This window comes from Dromiciops gliroides, chromosome 2, assembly GCF_019393635.1.
Source record: "Dromiciops gliroides isolate mDroGli1 chromosome 2, mDroGli1.pri, whole genome shotgun sequence".
Classification (NCBI taxonomy): domain Eukaryota; kingdom Metazoa; phylum Chordata; class Mammalia; order Microbiotheria; family Microbiotheriidae; genus Dromiciops; species Dromiciops gliroides.
The window spans coordinates 179,497,700-179,516,284 of record NC_057862.1 but is presented as its reverse complement, the minus strand read 5'-3'; the positions used below and the strand labels follow the sequence as shown (position 1 = coordinate 179,516,284).

Sequence of the window (18,585 nt, the reverse complement as noted above, 5' to 3'; positions counted from 1 at the left end):
TCCTCTCCAGGAAGTCAATAGGGCCATAGGTTTCTCAGGTGATGATTAATCAACCTTGGCAGGCTGGCCCAAGTCCTCAAAGAGAATAACTATTTGGAGTTAGCTTGAAGGACTGCCCAGCTTCTAAGCACCAATTGTTCTCTACTGGACTTTATGTGTGGAAATGCTCCTTTTGGGAGGCAGGAGAAGATCGGAGGTGGGCTTTGCAGTCCTCAAGAAATACCATATGATTAATAACATTGGGAAAAACTAGGTATTTTCCCAGAGGTATTTCAATAGACAAGGAAATCTCAAGGGACAATGGCAAGGAAGCCTTGTTGATGGATTGGGGCAGAGGGTCTGGGGAGGATACCTGATGATGAACTTCTATCTGTTTGGTACATTTTGTCTACCTCTATAAGTTTTGATCATCTGAAGAGAAAAAATATTCACTTTGAGGGCACACTTCATTTTTAGGTAATCCATTTCATGACAGGATTGCTTTCATTGTTGGAAATGACCTGAAATGATGCCTTACAACCTCTGCTTATTGTTAAAAGAATTAAGAGCTATGGAGTGCAATAAATAGAATGCTGGACCTGTAGTTAGAAAGATCTGCACTGGAATTCAGCCCCAGACACTGATGAGCTTTGTGACAAACCTCACTTTCTTTATAAAATGGAGATAATGATAACACCTACTTCTAAGGGCTAGTATGAGGATCAAATGAGATTAAGCTTATAAAGTGCTGTGCAAACATTAAAACCCTATATAAATGTGAGTGATGATTGGTCCTAATTATGTCGGGTCACAACTTTAGGTCCAATCTCCCTTTTCAGGTAAGAGTCCTTCAAACAATTTAAAATGGCACTCTCCCCTCACAAGTGTCCAGGCTAATCATGCCCAATTTCTTCAGTTGATATTCATCTAAAAATATAAACAATGGCTGGACCCAGAGGCCTAGGGCACTTCTTTTATTTTCTTCACTAAGGAACTCGCCTGCTCTGTTTATCACAATGTAATACTGGCTGGCCTGACTCAGTCTGGTATCTTTTTAGGTTTGGAGTTAGAAGGAAATTAAACATCCCTAGGTCATTTAGCCATTGACAAGAGAGGGTTTACCTAGCTACAACACACAAAAAATATACATTAAATTGGGATATTGTGGGACTTAACTCTGGATATGGGAGGTTAGGGAGAGACAAGATTCAGAAAATAATTCTAGGTTTTGAACCTAGGCAACTAGAAATATAGTGGTGCCTTTAATAAAAATAGGTACATAAGAAAGTGAGGAGAGGTTTTGGGAGTGTGTGTGTGTGATAATGAATTATATTTTGGACATATAGACTTTAACATGCCATGATTTATAGCCACTCATAAAGAGATTCAAATGTGTAATGGGTCAGATATGTATAAGAGCTTCTAAGGATGACTTGAAAATAAGATTGACAACTTCTTTAAATACTTTAAATAAATAAACTGTCATTTGTGACTATTGGGTATCACTTTAGAACAGGATTGCTCTTAAGTTTCATCATTTCCCATGGGATTTCATTAAAATGAACAAACATTGGTTGAGTCTCTATTATATGCGGACACTCTGGTAAAAGCTAAGACAGATGCAAAGGTTAGAGAAGACCCTAGTGTCTACTATCATAAAGTTTACAGTTCAAGCTCACAAAATGGAATCAACATTACCATCTTATACTAACCTTTCCAATAGAGAAAAGGAATAGAGACAATATATCTACATATATATATATAATTCCTTACTGAGAATATATATATATATATGTGTATATGTATATATACACACACACACACATACATACATACATGTTCTCAGTGCTTTCAATAAAACTAAGACCAACGTCATTGTATTAATTCAGGGTATTGAGTTTCGAGAAATATAGCCATTCATTCTATTAAGAAACATTCAAAGTATTCCTCCTCTCTGTGAGTTGAGGTCACAGGCAAGACTAATCATTAGGATATTACAGACAGATACAAATGCATATATATGGTTAGATACAGTTTCCCCAAGTCCTTTTAAAATTTCTTTTAAAAAACTAATTCTATTTTTTTTTGGTGGGGCAATGAGGGTTAAGTGACGTGCCCAGAGTCACACAGCTAGTGTCAAGTGTCTGAGTCTGGATTTGAACTCAGGTTCTCCTAAATCCAGGACCAGTGCTATATCCACTGCACCACCTAGCTGCCCCCAATTAATTCTATCTTAAATTTATGAAATAAAACATTTCCATAATATAATTTAAAAAAGATGATTGTACATGAAACTGCAAATCTATTATGTAAAAGTTGTTATTCCTTTTAAGTATATAATAAAATTATATTAATTTCTTTCTTTTCTTCCCCTCTCCCCCCATGGCTGCCATTAGACATATGCTTATGCATGTAAAATCATTCTATACATAATTCTATTTATCAGTTCTTTCACTGGTTGTAGATTTCTGATCAGAATCTCAGTTCCACCACAGTACAGAGTAAGCTCACAATGCATCCTTGACCCTCGATACCCTATTTCCTGTAAAATGAACATGAAAAATCATACAAACCCGTATCTACGTGGTGATGTTAATTTGGTGGAGAGACATACAGACAGGGAGAGAGAGACAGCGACTAAGACAGAGAGACAGAGATGGAGATAGAGACAGATAAACACGGATAGATAGACACAGAGAGACAAAGAGGGGAGAGGGAGACAGAATTTGAGAGATAAAGAAACAGAAATAGAGAGACAAATAGATGAAATGAAACACACACTGGGAGAGAGAAACAAAGATAGAGGAGATAAAGAGGAGACAGGCGGGGGCGGGGGAATGAGACTGGGGGTGGGGATGGGTGTGGAGAGAGAGACAGAGACAGAAACAGAGGCAGAAATAGAGAGAGCACAAAGTCCAGAGATCCTGAATTGCGTTGACTGTGGCCAAGACTTACAATCACTCTTGCTCTCAGTGCAACCGTTACTAACGCAAATTTCTCTGAGAAGTGTCAGGAAGATAATCACATTTTTCAAATTTCTTTGTCTTAGTGTTGTATGGCGATTTTACTCGTTGTGGGGAACTGAGTGTGGGCAAGGAATGGATGGCAACTCTCCACCCCTTCTGCCAGATAACTATATTATTTCGTTGGTTGCCATAGAATAGTTGGGGGAAATGGATTGAAATTTGTTGTGTAGAATGAGGTGAGATGAAGGAGACATAAGCATATGAGAGCAAGGTGGAAGGTGGAATTAAGAAGGGGAAAGAAGGAGGAAAGAATTCAAAGAACTTGGCGGGGGGGGGATAGCTTTTTTTCTTAACGGTAAAGATTTAGGGAATACTATCCAGAAAACTGCTGACAGTAAACAATACGTATAGGTTGGCTCGTTGGTCTAGGGGTATGATTCTCGCTTTGGGTGCGAGAGGTCCCGGGTTCAAATCCCGGACGAGCCCTAAGTTTTGTTATGCTTTTTCACTTTCCGGCATGGTATAGTAGATAGTAAGAGGATAATATGTGGACTGTATTAGAAGCCCAAACAGTAATAGGAAACCACCTTACTGCCTGGAGTTTGGCATAGTGGGAAGAGGAAGGGACAAGGAGTCAGAAGGTTTTCATGTAAGTCAGTAATCTGTATGATCAGAGGAGAATGATTTAATCTTTTAAACACAGTTCCCTCCCTCCCCCCCCCTTTTGTTGCGGGTCAATGAGGGTTAAGTGACTTGCCCAGGGTCACACAGCTAGTATCTAGTGTCTGAGGTCGGATTTGAACTCAGGTCCTCCTGAATCCAGGGCCAGGGCTTTATCCACTGCGTCATCTAGCTGCCCCCTAAGACAGTTTCCTCATCTAAAATCGGGATAAGTATTCCTTACAGGAGAAAACAGAAGAGAAAGCTCACTTTTACCTGGGAAACGCCCAGAAAAGGTTTAATGAATGGGTAGCACCTGAATTCAGTCTTGAGGGAAGGGAAAGAATGTCAATAAAGTATGGTGGAAGTAGGGAGCGAAAGAGTCCATTGAGACAAAAGACCTAAGAATGGGAGAACGGGTCACAATAGTATCGTAACTGTGGGAGATGAATGAGAAATGGAAAGTAATAAGGGTAGAACCAAAAAAGACAATTGGGTCAAGAAGAGAGAAGAGTGCCCCCCAAAACAAACAAAACAAAACGAGAAGAAGAAGAAAGAAGAAGAAGAAAGAAGAAGAAGAAGAAGAAGAAGAAGAAGAAGAAGAAGAAGAAGAAGAAGAAGAAGAAGAAGAAGAAGGAGAAGGAGAAGGAGAAGGAGAAGGAGAAGAAGAAGAAGAAAGAGCTTTATTTATTCTTTAATTCTTGGCTGTGATGACTGTACCTGGAACTAGCTTCTCTCACGGAAATCCTGAAGTGATAGTTTTTTGGGTTTTGTTTTGTTTTGTTTTGTTTTGTTTTTCAGATGAGGACGTGTAGTTTCCGAATGATCTTTGGTCTCTGTTGGAGAAGCGGGAGGGAGCAGCTCGAGAATAGGAGGACCCGAATGCTTAAACCCAACAGTTATGACCATATTTTCTGCATATGGCTATAGTTTTCCATCCATTGAGCTAAGGTTGCTGGACAAAGAGAGTTGAAATGTATATTGGAAATTAAAAAGAGATATAAAACAGCATAAGAGACCTAAAGGAAGAAGATATAAAAGGAGAGAACTTAGATCACAGATTAATTCGGGAGGAGAGGATATTGTGTGTAATAACAGTATACGAAAAAGACAGCACAACAACAACAACAACAAAAGACAGCATAGTAAAAAGCTAGAGGAAAAGGAAGATTTTTTGATTGACTTTTTGTTTGTTTTTGGTTTTTTTGGTGAGGCAATTGGGGTTAAATGACTTACCTACAGTCACACGGCTAGTAAGTGTTAAGTGTTTGAGGCCGAATTTGAACTCAGGTCCTCCTGAATTCCAGGGCCGGTGCTCTATCCATTGCCCCCTTGATTGACTTTTTTTTTTTTTTTTTTTTGCGGGGCAATGGGGGTTAAGTGACTTGCCCAGGGTCACACAGCTAGTAAGTGTCAAGTGTCTGAGGCCGAATTTGAACTGGAGGGGGGGGGGGGGAGAGAGAGAGAGAGAGAGAGAGAGAGAGAGAGAGAGAGAGAGAGAGAGAGAGAGAGAGAGAGAGAGAGAGAGCGCGAGCACAAGAGGCCTTAGGGCTATGAAAGATCCTGGGTTCAAGCCTGGTTAATTTTAACTTTCTCTGCCTGAACAATTTCGAGGCATCTCTAATCTTCGCTTCCTTCTTTCAGCCTTGGTTTGTCTTTTGATTCTCAGCGTCTCAAGCCATTATTATTTTTCTTTCTTTTTTTTTTTTTTGTGGGGCAATGGGGTCAAGCCCTTATTTCAGACTTCAGCTGTTCTTTCTCTACTTTCCATGGCCTCAGGTACACAGCTAGGTAGCATGATTCTGCAATTATCCTCAAATTATCCATAGGCTCATTGTGAAAAACTTTATTTGCGGTAGGGAAAAGAGAAGAAGGAGCATTTGGGAGGGAAGCTTCAGTTAGTGAGAGGCAGGCTGTCCCATGTTGTGGAAAGAGGAGTAGATCGGGAATTTACTCTGAAGAGGTAGTAAGTAATGACAGGCTCAGTGTCTAGTTCCTTGACCTTATGGAAAATCACTTCACCCTCTTAGTGCCTCACATTCCTTCATTGTAAAAATAAAAGACTTTACTAGGCCTTTTCCAGCTCTACTATCCTCTGAATAAAAGAAAATCCCAAGTAAGCAATCATTTGGTAGTTTTTGTTTTTTAAAGTGCTGGTGGAAGACTAGGAAAGTCGACTCAATTAATCCTTTCATTGCACTTGGAATTTGTTCATTTCAAGGAAGTCTTTTGTTTTGTTTTAACTTCGCTTTCGATTTTCCTTTAAAATTCCGGTTAAAATTTCAAAGATATTGCCTTTTCTAGATTGAAAAACCCAAATGACGGCAGCAGTGAAAATCGAAACCCCCCCCCCCCCCCCCCCCCCCCCCCCCCCCCCCCCCCCCCGGCCAAAGAGTCTAGAACCTAGAGCCTATATTGAGCACCTTAGAATCCACTGCCACACTAGCTAGGCTGCGATCTTTTTTTTTTTTTTTTACCCCCCTTCCTCCCTACCTCCTCACCCCCATTATCCTTGGCCATTTCATAGAGTAGTCTCTAAAAGTCGAGCTATGTAAGATTAGCAGTCCAGTGCTTCCTTTAAATATGGTTCGAGCGCCTTTTGCTGCCCATACATACTTTTTGATTCACTCCATGGAACATATTTTTGCTGGCCTGTTTTCTCACACTTATATAAATCGTGGACATCCATGGGCAAAGAATGGGCACAGGGCACAAATCTTGTGCTTTTATACTTTGAGGACACATTTGGTAGGATATTGTCTCTGATTCCCTCATCAATTCTGACACAGTCTCACGATCCTTTGATGGGTGATCATTCATGTTATGCCCTCTAACTGTGGATGAATCTCCAAATCTCTGCCTTGCACCCTCTCTTCTTTTTGTACATTTTGATTTCTCCAAGTGCCAGACCACCTGTGGCCTCTGCCTTCCTCCCTACATCAGCCTTGATCCAGCCTGTCTGCCTGTTACCTGCTTACTCCCCAAGGTGCCCTGATCAGTCAAATCCAGGCCTAGTGCGTCTGACTTCTGTCTTTGCCAGAGGGTCTTCTTCAGTGCTCCAAAAGCTGTACTCAGCCCAGGGTTACATTGAATTGCTATCTTCTGCCTCCTATATGAACTCCCCATGATTGTACCTTTGACCAGTTATTGCCTATTGTGAGGGAAGCTTCTAGGATTCAATATTTCCAAATACTATAAGATTGGACATCAAGTGAGGGCTCTAAAATGTCTAACTCTCTCCCTCAAGAGTTCTGACAATCTTCCAGAACCTATTCTTCAAAGGTTAGCATACTCCCACCTTATCATATTTTCCCCATCCCAGTGATTCTGCACACCTCTAGTTGTAATTGCACAAACCCTGCTTCTCTTCTAATTTTGCCCACTCCATTATTCCCATCCCTACTTCTGGAATGTCTGCTCCTTATTTAAGAAACCTGATTTTATCTTTAAAATTTCCTTTCTCACTCCTTCCATCTTTTGGCTTTCATTAAAACCTGGCTCCTTCCTCATCACATAGCTTCCCTAGCTACCCTTTCCAGTAATGGTTGCATTTTCATATTCATATCCTCCAAGTCACTGGTGAAGGTAAGGAAGTCAGAATACTTGCTCCTCATTGTCATTTTCAGACTCTTCTACTACCATCACTTAGTAACCTCTCCTCCTCTAATGGTTTTTCTTTTTTTTTGTTTTTGTAGGGCAATGAGGGTTAAGTGACTTGCCCAAGGTCACATAGCTAGTAAGTGTCAAGTGTCTGAGGCTGGATTTGAACTCAGGTCCTCCTGAATCCAAGGCCAGTGCTTTATCCACTGTGCCACCTAGCCATCCCCATCTAATGGTCTTTCAATCTATATTTATTACCCAAATAAAATTCTACTGGCTGTTGTCTACAATCTCCAGAATGTTCTCTTTCCTTCCTCAATGAGTTCAGTGCCTGCCTCAGTCTTTCCTCATCAATCTTGCCCTCATACTTTCTACATACATACAGATACTCCCTTAAACGCTTTAACCACTTAATTCCTCAACCAAATTCTTTCCTATGACTACCTCAGTCCCACCTCAGCTACACACAGAGATAGACTTACTCTTCATTTTGCCATTTGCCATCACCCACAATGTTCCACTTAGGTGGTCATGCACTCTGAAATTCTTTTTACCTGATAGTAATCTTTTAGCACTCTATCTTTCCCTCTGTCCTAACATTCCCACACTCTGTACTTCATTCACACTTCCAGTGACAGTACCCAGTTTACCAGACTATCAATCCTGCATTGGCTACATTCTTCTGCTTTCCCTATATTAGTTCCATGGTGAACCAGTTGAGTACTACATTATCCTCTATTCTTCAGGTTTTGGACCCTTTTTTATTGTCAATCTTGTCCTGCCAAGTTCCATCTTTAGATCACTCCCACCATCTTCTGTCTTCGCTCTTATTCAGGTAATGCTGAAAAAAGCTGGAGGAAATCACAAAACTGTGCTGACTGGATCCATTACAAGTCAGTCAACAAGCATTTATTACATACTAGATCCAGGTACTGTGCTAAGTACTGGGTATACCAAAAAAAGTGTGTGTGTGTGTGGGGAATGCCTGCTCTCAAACAGTTCATGGTCTAATGGGAGAGACATGCAAACAGCTAATATACAAATTAGATATAAATAGGGTAAATTGGAGATGATCTTAGAGGGGAGGCGTTATCATCAGATTATGGCACATAATATTAACTATTTCCTCACTGCAGAAAGGCAATCCTTTTATACACCCCTAGCTGATTTACTATTAAAATCACTACATCATTTTTCCCCCAAACATTTTTATACTTCCTTAAAAAATTCTTGGATCCCTTGGCTCCCCCACTTCCTGAACCCTCTCAACTGAGATCCTTGCCATCTACCTCCACCTTCTCCTCTCCTCCTCATCTTACATCACTCATATTCCTTTTACTTTTATCTCTTCCTTCACTCCTATTTTATGTTAGGGTGTGGACCTTTTCCTTGTAGATCATGCCCTTCTACAAGTAAATTTAATCCCATTTTGTCCCATCTTCTCCAGCAGATTGTCCTTTCTATAATCTCCACTCTCATAAATCTTTCCCTTCTTGCCTACTGACTGTTTTCCTGCTACTTACAAATATCACCATATCTCCCTATCCTTAAAAATAGACCCCCCCCCCATTTTATCTATTATCCTCCTTAGCTATCTTCTTATATCTCTGCTCCCTTTCATGGCTAAACTACTTGAGAAAGCCATGTAGTCAGTGTCTGCACTTCCTCTCCTATCAAAGTCTTTGAAACTCTGATTTCTGGCTTCCCATCTCATAATTCAACTGAAACTACTCTCTACAAATAATCTACAAGTGATCTCTTAACTGATAAAAATAATGGCCTTTTCTCAGTCCTCATCATTCTTTATCTCTCTCAAACCTTTGACACTGTTGATCACTTTCTTTTTCTCCGGGTTTTCATGACATTGCTTTCTCCTGGTCCTTCTCCTACCTGTTTGACTACTTTTTCTAAGTCTTAGCTGAATCTGTAATCGGGTCACATCTGCTAATCTAGGGTGTTCTTCCTATATCTATCTTCTTCTTTTTTTTTTCCCTCTATACTATTTTGCTTGATCTTATCAGGTGCCATGGGTTTAAGTATTATTTCTATGTAGATGATTTTCAGATCTTTTATCCACTCTTTGCCTCTCTCCTGACCTCCAGGATAATATTATTAATTGCCTACTGGACATCTTTAACTGGATTTCCTGTAGACATTTTCAACTCTACACGTCCTAAATGGAATTCATTATCTTCTGTCCTCCCCAAACCCACCCCTTTCCTGCACTTTCTTGTTATTATTGAGGGCACCACTATCCTTCCAGCCAGCTAGGGGGTACAGTGGATAAAGCCACAGACCTAAAGTCAGAAAAGATCTGAATTCAAATCAGGCTTCAGATATTTACTAGCTGTATGACCTAGTTAAGTCATTTAATCTTTGCCTTAGTTTTCTCAATGGTAAAATAAGGATAATAATAGCACCTACTGAACAGAGTTGTGAGGATCAAATAAAGTAAGTAATACTTAAATAAAGTAGTAATACTTAATAAACCATTCCCTTCTCCTTCCCAATCCTAGTTGCTATCCTTGACTCCTCACTACGCACACTCATTCCAGATATCATATGTTGCCTAGACCTGTGAATTCTATAGTTGTACCATCTCTCATATTTACCCCCTTCCATTTTCAAAGGGCTGCCACCCCTGCTTCAGGTTTTCATTACCTTGAAACTTGATTATTTCAGTAGCCTTCTGATTCCACCCCTGCTTCAAGTCTTTTTCCACTGCAGTACATCAACTACTCAGCTTTCAAATTGATCTTAAAATGAAGGCTTGACAATCACACTTCCCTAATCAATAAATTCCAAAGGTTCTCAATTACCTCAAGGATCAAATACATACTCTTCTGTTTAGCATGTTAAACGCATCACAATCTTACTCTGATGTTTTCCCCCATATCTATCTATCTATCTATCTTTTTATTTTTTGTTTATTTATTTTCCCCATATTTATTACACTTTACTCCCCTTCATGCTGTCTTTGGTCTAACCAAAGAACCCAAGTTTAATCCCTCACCTAGGACATGTCATCTATCTCCCCAGCCTTTGACAAATATATCTGATAAACACTATCTCCTCATTTCCATCTCTTAGAGGTTACCAACTGTTTTTTCCTCCCTCTTTCCCTCTTTCTTTCTCTCTCTCCACATGTATATATACACACATACAAACATATATGTGTGTGTGTGTGTGTGTATCCCCAGCTCCTAGCCCAGTGCCTGCCATATAGGAGGACCTCAGTAAATGCTTGTAGATCGATGGATTACTTTCAAGTTTAGGAGTTCTATTACTGTCAGAGGGAAAAGAGACCCTCTGTATCCTTGCAGAGCTATTGGAATTCAAAGGTTTTTCCTATTCCCACCTCTATCCTACTAGAAAGGTAATCTTCCCATATCCTGCATGCAGAATAAAGAGAGTACCAGTAGGTCTATATATAGACTCTTCTGAATCTCAATTCCGTCATCGTTAAAATGGGGGACAAGAATACCTACCTTTCAAGTTTGTTGCATGGATCAAATGAGAAAATGTATATTAAAACAGTCTGACAACAAGCGCTATCTGAATGCTGTGTCTTATTATTAAACGTATTTTGATAGATATAAATATTTTTCTTTTTTGTAATTGAAAACAAAAACAAAATTCTGTTGAAGACAAAAAAAAAAAGGGCTCGTCCGGGATTTGAACCCGGGACCTCTCGCACCCTAAGCGAGAATCATACCCCTAGACCAACGAGCCACTTACGGGAACTTTTAAGATTCTTTTACTTCAGTAAATAAGATTTCAGCCCGTAAAACTTTTTTATGCTTTCCCAGCAATAATTGGGAATCCAGAGCCACCTGCTGGACGCAATAAGTGAATTCCTGTTGTCAAACTTTTGAATTACTGATGAAGATTTTCCCCTCCAGGGTTTTTGGATTGGGGCAACATTCAAGAGTTAGAATGTGAATGAAGATTAGAGATTAGGGAAAGAGGAATCTTTGGGTATGGCCTGTGAGGGAGGAGAGCCTGTGTCTACGCTACGTTTAGAGGTGTTTTAAAGAAAGTAATACTTTAATGTGTCTTCAGTGGTTGTTACTGATCTGTCTTGAAGCCCTAGGGGTGTATGAAATGACCCCTGCAAGTCCTTTTCACGCCCAGAATCGTATGATTTTATGGATATAGGAGATGCCACTCTCTGCATTCCTCATTTTAACCTTGGGTCTGTCTTCCTGTTCTTCCGCCATTCCGACTGTGTCCCTTATGAGAACGGGATGAGGAGAGACCGCTTCCTTCCTCCTCTCTTCCCTCTCTGTCCTCTCTCTCTCCTTCAGTTCTTCCTCTCCCCCTCCTCCTATGTCCCCTCCTTCCCTCCTTCCCTCATCTATCTTCCTTCCCCTCCTCATCTGTTTTCCCTCTTCTCTCCTCCTCCCCACCATCTTTGTTGTTCTACTCACCCCCTTTATAATCTTCCCCTTTCCTCTCGGTTCTGTTTTCTTCTCTGCTCCCTTTATACTCCTCCTCTTCCGATCATTCCTCCACTTCTTTGTTTTACCTCACTTTCTTCCTCCTCCTTCCTTCCCTAATCTCATCTCCACCTCGCCCCCCCTACTCCTTATCCCTCATTCCCCACTTCTAAAACAAAGAAGCTAAATATGTCTTCGTCAACACAGTCCTTTCAACTTCCTTTTTTGGTTCTTTCCAACTAACTGGAATTTCTAACCAAGTCTAATTCAGTTCTTCCATATTCCTTCTATTTGAAAAAACACATGGTAGTACATTAAAAAAGCAAATAGACCAGTCAAGATCTAATTATACAAACCAAAGAAGATATAGAATGATTGACTTTTCTATTTTTTTAACCTCCGTAGTTGGTAGCGTGGCCGAGCGGTCTAAGGCGCTGGATTAAGGCTCCAGTCTCTTCGGAGGCGTGGGTTCGAATCCCACCGCTGCCATATTTTTAAAAGCTATTCAATTATCTACTAGAGTTCTGCAATTTTCAATGATTAATATCTGCTGTTGATCCTGAACATTACGAAGTTTTGTTAAACGAGCAGTAACTTTACCTATCAAGTATTAAACTGAAAAGACTCTGAGTTGGTCAAAGAAACTCATCACTAGAAGTTTGACAAGTACTTGCTGATCATAGCAACTCACGATACCATCATTTCTTAAAGTTAGCCTCGGAAACTGACGGAATAATGGATATTTTGAGGAGTTTACAGGATCTTTAACACTCGCTACCCTAGCAAAACTATTCTTGCTATTTTCCCGAACTCAGGGAACTGCTCAAAGCAAAGGGTCTCGGTTAAATAATTCACAACAAAGGTGGATATGACAAGTTTAGTCCTAGAACCCTGACAGGTCGATTATCATTTTGTAAGTGGTTTGGGTTAATTCAAGTTAATAGGTGTCTAAATGAAGAAATTATCAGAAATATTTTGGGGAAAGCTGCAAGAACTCTTCAAACTCCAGTGTTCAGGGACATCCCACCCCCGCCCCCGCCGTCTCTCTCCTTCCCTCCCTCCCTCTCGTCCCCTCCCCCTCCCCCTCCCCCTCCCCGTCTCCCCCCACCCCCGCCTCTCTTTCTCTCCCTGCTCTTTCCTCCTCATCTTCAATCTCAACATATCAACTGGTTTAATCTTTGTTTATAAACACTCCCCAAACAATCGATCATCTTATTTATTAAGCATTTACTGGGTGCCAGGCATTGTTTCCCCCATACTTTATAGATTTATTTATTTATCTATTCATTCATTTATTTATTTTTGGGCAGGACAATGAGGGTTAAGTGACTTGCCCAGGGTCATACAGCTAGTAAGTGTCTGAGGTCGGATTTGAACTCAGGTCCTCCTGTGTGCTTTATCCACTGAGCCACCTACCTGCCTCCCTACCGCATACTTTAAAAACAAAACAAAAACAAACAAAACTTCCAAAACATCTCTTGACGTTACCTCCCCCTCAAGCTATCATTGACTAACTCTTCTACCTTTCCTGCCCCAATTCCTTGTGAAATAGCAATTGTTTCTGTTCTGGCCAGAAACTCTAAGGGTCTTCCATTTCCGGAGTGATTATTTTGTGAAGGCAAACTAGGCCATCTTTAGCCTCCATTCTTACCTAGACTTTAATTACTGAATGAGTGTTTCCTCAAATAAATTGAGACCAGGGAAAGACCTTAGCTTAAAAAGGTCAAGATCTCCTCCTTGTCAATCTAGGGCCATCGACAGTTGTGCTGACCCATGTCTTGCCTCTGGACTCTGATGACTCTGGAGGAGAGAGTGAAACAGATGACTTTGCACAGCTTTGCCTCATTCAAATCCAATTGATGTCATTGGTCCTCTTCCAGAAGAAAGAATAAACAACAAACTCCTATAAAAATTTGCTTATACTCTTAACTGGTTGCTCCCACTTGCTCAAACACAATTTACAAGCCTTTATAGTATGTATTATGATTTCATCACTCAATATAATACTATCTTTTAACTATCAAGTCAATAACCATTTCTCAATCCTTATCTTTGTTGACCTCCCTGCAGCACTTAACACCACCTACTGACCTACCAAGGTTATTTTCTCTTTGGGTTCCCCATTTATCTGACTGCTTATTTTTGGAATTGTGGGCACTCCAAGGCTGTGGCATGATTCTTCATTCTGTTTTGATGACTTCATTAGGTCCTATGGATTCAATCATGATTCCTACACATTTGGTTCGCAGATCCAGCCCTACTTTCTCTCTTGGGCTCCAGTTCTGCATCACCAAGTAATTGCTTATTGAACATTTCTAATTGGATGTTATATCAGTATCTTGAGCCCAACTTGACACAAACAGACCTTTTTTTCCTTCCTGGAAACCCACTTCGATTCTTAATTTCCCTATTGTCTCCTCACAGAATTACATTATAATTATTTGGCATATGTTATAAATATGTTTACATATGTACATATCGTTTCCCTCAATAGAATATAAACTCTTTTAGGGAAGGGATTTTTTTTAAACTTTGCAAAAAAGACTTGGCTACTGCTCATCATAGTAGCTGAAACATAGTAGGTCTTTATATAATTTTTTGTTGATTCCTTGAATTGACATAAAAATGTACTAAGAGAAACTACCTCTAATCCCAGGGGGGAAGATACATAAAAATAAGCCCCAAATGTTATTATTCTAATATCCATTCATCCCAAGACTCCTCCCATTTCCCCCTCTTTAAACCTGGAAAAATTAACTTAATAGGAAAGTAGATTTAAAAACAAATATAGACCATAAATACAACTTGCTATGAATATGAAGTGAGAATCTAACATTTTAGCTTAACTCATTAGCCAAAATGTCTTTATCATAATGCTGGGCAAAGCATTATATTACCTATTAGGCAAATAGGTAAGAGGCCTGTGAGCCTTTGATAATTAGGAAATTGATAATTTCCCCATTCTTCAAACTTAAATCTCCAGGGTCACTGATGTGAAATGGCATATGGGAAGAAAAGCCACAGATCAATTCATCTTAGCATTTATGAAGGGCCTACTATGTGCCAGGTAACTTATGAGTAACCTAAGCACAAGTAACCTATGAGGTGATATGAAATTTCCTAGGTTGGATGTGTACTTTAAATGCAAACCCTGAACCCACAACAGAACCTGTTGCTCTGTATTTTTCTATCTTTTGGAGTAGACTGGATCCACTGCAAGAAGAGACAGGCTTTCATGGTTAGCACCCATTTTTAATATATTTATTTTTAAGTGAGGCAATTGGGGTTAAGTGACTTGCCCAAGGTCACACAGCTAGTAAGTGTTAACTGTCTGAGGCTAGATTTGAACTCAGGTACTCCTGAATTCAGGGCCAGTGCTCTATCCACTGCACCACCTAGCTGCCCCCTAGCACCCATTTTTATGAGCCTTTTTACTCTATTTTTGGAAGCGTGAACTCTATCAGTTAATGACTTTTCCTAGGGGCCTCAGTCATATCAAACATCAGTCATTTCCAAGTCCTGATCAAATGACTGTGTTCCCACTGAACACCTGTACATCTCTACCCAGGGAATAGTGACAATTCTTTTGAAAGTTTGTACAGAAAGGCATCTGCTGATTTGTGGAATAATCAGTGAACTCCCACAATAAGAAGGGCCCTAAGTATGTAAAGATTCAAGAAATATATGACAGAAAAAGTGGGTGGGCTATGTATTTTTTAAGTAGAAACAACATAACCAAAGGCTACGCTAATATCCATGGAATATTAAAAGACTTTACATCACCCACATTGAATGTCAGTCAAGATTACTCAGCTCTTAGAAAAAACCAACCATCTTTTAGTGCATGATGTGTCCTACACCTCCCTCCCTTATCTGAAGGTATGAAGGTTGAGATAATTTCCTACAAATTGAGCAAAAGATGACATTTAGCTATTGTCTCAAAGAGAATGAGTAGAAATATGTTCAATACTTTTTAGATTCCAAGAAGTAATGTTTATTCGAGGTTTTAGGGTTTACATAAGACAAATCCTGGAAGAGACAATAGAAGTGCTGAACCCACTCAATATAAGTGCTTAAGTCCAGTTAGGCCCTGAAAACCACATCATAGCTTTAGGTGAGCCTTGGTACTTGTTTTGTCACATATACAACACACCTGAGGAAAACATTGAAATCCTAAATTACCTTTGTCTTTGTGCTGGACAAATCCGTCAGGTTCGAAAAGATGAATGAACCTGGGAAGAGGGGTGTTCTTTCCTGGATCTAAGGGACGTCATCTTTGCCCTTCTCCCCCCCCATCTTTGTCCTCCCACCCCCATTACCCCACTTCATCTCACTCAGGGATTATTGCTCTTTCTGCTGTAGGGCAGGAGTTGGTAAGGAGGGGGAAAACAAAAGGTCGAAGTGTATAGGATGAAATGATTTAAAGGAAGTATAGACAATTGTGAGTGAAGCGTCTGGAAGAATAGATCACAGAGAAGAACATTGAGAAATCTATGGCAAAAAAGATATAATTCCAAATTATATTATGTATCCATACAATAGAAACCACCTACGAGAAAGAAGCCTTAAAGGAAATTCGAAAGCAGCTGTTGTCAGGTGGCTGGCTCGTTGGTCTAGGGGTATGATTCTCGCTTCGGGTGCGAGAGGTCCCGGGTTCAAATCCCGGACGAGCCCAAGGTTGCTTTATTATTTGTGTCACCACTTAATCTTTAAACTTCTATCTCAGAAACGACAAGTTACCACTCTCGATTTCTTGTTGAATTTCCAGTTATTATTAGTAACTAAGTTATACTTAGCTCAACTTACGAATTTCTTTGAGACCTAGTTCCCTCAACCTTAAGATTGGACTAGATCCAGTGCCTGAAAGTAGTTTTTTTTTTTACATAAAGACATAATGCTTGACACTTAATAAATGCTTGTGAACTGACTATAAGATGAGAAAATCATGTGTGTTGCCCCAAAAGCAATTGGGTTCACGTTTGTGAGGACACTGATGAGCTGGGAAGAGGAAGGCAAGTTTAGCATGATGAAGGGTCTTGAGATCAGACTATGAGAGGATGAAATAAAGGAACTAAAAAGCCTGGAGAAAAGGGGAAGAGAAGTGAAAGGGAACAGCATTTATTAAGCGCATACTATGTGCCAGGAATTGTGCTAAACGCTTTTAAAATAGCTCATTTAACCTTCACAATTGTGTGATGCACCGTTCCGCAGCTGAGAAAAACAGGCACATAGAGGTTAAGCGACTGGGCCATGCTCATATAAGGTCTGAATGAGGGCTCTTGTAAGATCTGAAGTCAGATTTGAACTCGTTTTCCCACAATTCTCGGCCCAGCTCGCTAGGTCCTGCACCAGCTAGCTAGAAGATAGGTCTTTTGGAGTTGATACCTGTCAAATACTACAATAGAAAATAAATTTCCTGTTCATCTCCAAACCGAATACTCAATTAGCTTTTCTTTTTCCTTTCTAACTGAAACTTAGCTTAAATAACAAATAATAAAAAAAAGCAACAACAACAATTTATTTAGCTGGAATAATTTTTTTTTTTTTAAAAAGGCCTCTTCTAGGTGCAAATTAGAGAGCTCTTTGTGTCTGGCTCCATAGCTCAGGGGTTAGAGCACTGGTCTTGTAAACCAGGGGTCGCGAGTTCAAATCTCGCTGGGGCCTGTTCATCAAAAATTTTTAAATTTGGGAATTTGGAACCAAGGTCTACCTTTCTCTTCAACCCGCGTACCCAGACTACATATAACTGAACACCTTTCCTACCACATTTAATTTAAGATCCATTGTCTGACTCGACGAATAGGAAGTCACTGAATTGCGAAACTACCTTTCCCTTTACAAACTGTACCCCAAAACATAATTCCCCAAATCTGCTACAAGACGTGGAAAGTGGCCCTTGCAGGAGGAATCGGGACCCTTAAGTCAGTCGGTCCAGTCCTGGGAAGGGTGCGACTGTGCGCTGCAGAATCTGAGATGTGGAAGGGCTGTTGGATGCTCATGCCCAGCTAGAGAGACCTTTTCTGGAGTGGTAGCCTGGAGTAACGGGCGCAGCAGAACAAATTGCAGGCATTCGGACTTATTAGCAGGCTAGGCCTGGTTTGAGGAGGGGTCGCTACCCGATCTGGGGCAAGAAGGCAAGGATGCAATCTTCAAACTCCGCCCCTCTCCGAGCCCCGGAAGAAGCTCTTTGGTCCTGCCACTTCCGTGCCTGCACTTTATTTGTCCGACAATTATTTCTTGAGGCGCAGACTAGGGAAGAGATCGTAGGGAGAGTGGGCTAAAGTCCCAAAAGGCTCCTTTTTCTCTTTGAAGCTTTTCCTTCGTGGTCTAATCTCTCCTCAGAGACTCTGCCTTTCCCTAGGTTCTGGAGATCTCTCCAAATTCTGGCTCCTTGCGTCCTCCTGGAACCCAATACAAAGATGCCACGTAGTGCGGAGGAAGCTCGGTCTCATCTCTAAATAAGACCCGGGTAAAACTCTCCTACTGCATGCTAAATTATATTGTAGCGGTGGAGCCTGGAGAAAGTGATTGGTTTTGGGAGGTAACTGAGTTAGAGTTACCTAAGGATCCACAAAATATTTAAGGTGCGACTGTTGTTAATTGTTTCGAAGGGAGGGATGTATTCTGCAAAATATTCACTCGTCTGGCCACATATGTACGATTATCTTTCACCTTTACCTTTCCTTTGAACTCCGAACCAATCACGTTTGCTTCTGTAAAAAATGGAAATAAAGTGGGGAGGTTTCCCGAAGAATACGTTACTCTATCGCAGCACATCTAGAAAGTAAGAGAGGGAAGAAAATTAAAGGGCATGGGGTTGATGGGTGCAGGCAGGAGGAGAGAAAACTGGGTCCCTGGGAAGATGAGCTTAGGCTGGAAAAAGCTGGTTAAGATCCTGTTTGGACAATAGAGAAATCTTTTAGGATCCTGGTTCTGCCATT

At 40.5% G+C, this 18,585-nt stretch overlaps 5 non-coding genes across 5 annotated transcripts; 4 read left to right on the top strand and 1 right to left on the bottom strand.

Annotated features, from left to right (window-relative positions):
- Nucleotides 1-3,359: 3,359 nt before the first annotated feature.
- On the top strand, nucleotides 3,360-3,431 carry TRNAP-UGG. Its single transcript has one exon. It is a non-coding gene; the product is annotated as a tRNA-Pro (tRNA).
- Nucleotides 3,432-10,865: 7,434 nt separating this feature from the next.
- Nucleotides 10,866-10,937, bottom strand: TRNAP-AGG. Its single transcript has one exon. It is a non-coding gene; the product is annotated as a tRNA-Pro (tRNA).
- A 1,114-nt stretch (nucleotides 10,938-12,051) lies between these two features.
- TRNAL-AAG lies at nucleotides 12,052-12,133 on the top strand. The gene has a single exon. It is a non-coding gene; the product is annotated as a tRNA-Leu (tRNA).
- Nucleotides 12,134-16,246: 4,113 nt separating this feature from the next.
- Nucleotides 16,247-16,318, top strand: TRNAP-CGG. Its single transcript has one exon. It is a non-coding gene; the product is annotated as a tRNA-Pro (tRNA).
- A 917-nt stretch (nucleotides 16,319-17,235) lies between these two features.
- Nucleotides 17,236-17,308, top strand: TRNAT-UGU. Its single transcript has one exon. It is a non-coding gene; the product is annotated as a tRNA-Thr (tRNA).
- Nucleotides 17,309-18,585: the final 1,277 nt, after the last annotated feature.